Here is a 2,621-nt window from a genome sequence, read left to right as displayed (position 1 = left end):
ATAGGAGCTCTGGTAGCATAGTGCCTAAGGCACTTGACTGCTAACCAGAAAGCTGGTGGTTCAAACCCACCAGCCACTCCTTGGAAGGAAGATGAGGCAATCTACTTCCGTAGTGTTACTGCCTCGGAAACCCAAAGGGGTCACTATGAGTCGGGTCCAACTGGATAGCACATAACAACAACGTATATACATATATATACGTATATATACACAAACACACAGGTGAAACATTTGAGACAGGAAATCCAACTGAAAAGATACTTTCGCATCTTTCACAGATATTTTCAATTTCTTCATCAATAAATATCAAAGCTTGAAAACACCTATAGCCAGGAAACAAAAACTTGGCATCTGTATTCCAATTGGAGTGTATTATACTGTCAATAAGACACATGATCACTGAAATAATATGATATGTGAATACTTATTTAAATTAAATTCCTCAAAGTAAAAATTCCAAGCTTTGTGAATGTAAAAGTATGCACCAAAAACCAAATATTTTTTTTTTTTTTTAACTTTAGGTTCATTCTTTTTTTTTTAACCCCCAAGTGCTGTGAGAAGCAAGAACTGTGCCTTACTTTAATAAGTACCAATAACTTTAGAGCACATATTACAGATTCCAGTTAAATTAAAAGTTGAGTCAGGTAGAACACACAATTACATCTCTCCACCATCCTCATTAAATTTCAGTTCAATGGGGAATGCTGTCATGTCATCCTAGGATTTTCCTATTATACTTGTATTTTAGGCAAAAAATACCCACTGATACTCTGCAGCAGTTATTTGCAGATCTTAACCAAATAGCATTATATTACCAAGAAGCAGAGTGTTTAATTGTTTCTAATTTTTCTATATAATTATTTATTTTGTGTGAATGATCACAGATCAGTTCAAAACAGACCACAAGTGATTACTTAGCAAAAATCAACAGGTAAAACTGAGGTCTAAAGTTTTCTCTTGGGGTATCTTTGCAGTAAATTGTTCCTTACAGCAACTTCAGCTATCTAATTTTTCAAATCTTGCTGGAATAACTAGTGGCAAATTAGTGGATCTGTCACATGAATGCTATTTGCAATTTACTTATAGTACATCCTTACTTCACATTCAAATTCTGTCTTGATATAATTAACTTAACAAGCAAGTATTTATCGCACTTACTGCTGGAAAACATTAATTACCTTTGATCCTGCTGAACTTTATATCCACATATTTTAAGAAACTTTGACCAGGTTAAAAAGTTTACTTAGATAATTACAACACATCTTTTATTAGCAATTTTTTAGTACGGATTATTGCATCCTTAAGAATCTCAGAACTTATTTAAATCAAAGCAGAATTACCACAAGAAATTCAGAAACTTAAGGAAAAACATAACCAAAGTATAACAGTAATTTGTAATATTCCAGAAGAAATTGGGCAGTATAATGAAGTAAATTCATTAGCTATACCTTTTCAAAGTTAATGAGGTTTAACAATTTTGTTGTTGTTAGGTGTTGTCAAGTCAACTTTGACTCATCGCAGTCCTGGGTACAAAAGAACAAGACAATGCCTAACCCTGTGCCATCCTCACAATCTTTGCTATCATTGCAGCCACAGTGTTAATCCATCTCATTGACGATCTTCCCCTTTTTGGATGACCCTTTACTTTACCAAGCGTCATATGCTTCTCCAGGGATTGGTCCCTTCTGACAACACAACCAAAATATGTGAGACAAAGTCTGTTCATTCTCACTTCTAAGGAATATTCTGGCTGTACTTCTTCCAAGACAGATTTTTTCATTCTTCTGGCACTACATGGTATTTTCAGTATTCTTCGCCAACACTACAATTAAAATGTTCAATTCTTCTGCCGTCTTCTTTATTCATTGTCCAGCTTTCCCATGTTTATGAGATAATTGAAAACAGCATGGCTTGGGTCAGCCCAGCTTAGTCTTCAAAGTGACATCTTTGCTCTCTAATGCTTTAAAGATTCTGTACCAAATTTGCCTAGTGTAATGCGTCGTCTGATTTCTTGAATGCATTTATCGTGATATTGCTTATTGGTACTAGTTGTGAGGATTTTTATTTTTCTGACGTTGAGTTGTAATCCATACTGAAGGCTATACTCTTTGATCTTCATCTGTATGTGCTTCAACTCTTTTTCACTTTCAGCAAGCAAGACTGTGTTGTCTGCGTATTGCAGGCTGTTAATGAGTCTTCTTCCAATCCTGATGTTGCATTCTTTCTCATATAGTCCAGTGTTTCAGATTATCAGTTCAGCATACAGATTGTGAAGGATATAACCCTGACCCACACCATTTCCTGATTTTAAGCCACTCGGTACCCCCTTGTTCTGTTTGAACAACTGCCTCTTGGTCTACATACAGGTTCCTTGTGAGCACAATTAGCTGTTCTGAAATTCTCATTCTTCATAATGTTATTTGTAATTTGTTATGATCCACCCAGTTGAATGCCTTTGCATAGTCAATAAAAGACAGGTAAACATCTTTTTGGTATTCTTTCCTCTCAGCCAGGATCCATCTGACATCAACAGTGATATCCCTATTTCCATGCCCTCTTTCGGATCCTGCTTGAATTTCTGTCAGTTCCTGATTGCTGATTGATGTACTGCTACAACCATT

Source organism: Orycteropus afer, unplaced genomic scaffold (genome assembly GCF_000298275.1).
Source record: "Orycteropus afer afer isolate SDZICR_OR568_19922 unplaced genomic scaffold, OryAfe1.0 scaffold00105, whole genome shotgun sequence".
Taxonomy (NCBI): domain Eukaryota; kingdom Metazoa; phylum Chordata; class Mammalia; order Tubulidentata; family Orycteropodidae; genus Orycteropus; species Orycteropus afer.
The sequence above is the reverse complement of the archived record's forward strand: the minus strand, read 5'-3'. Positions refer to the sequence as shown.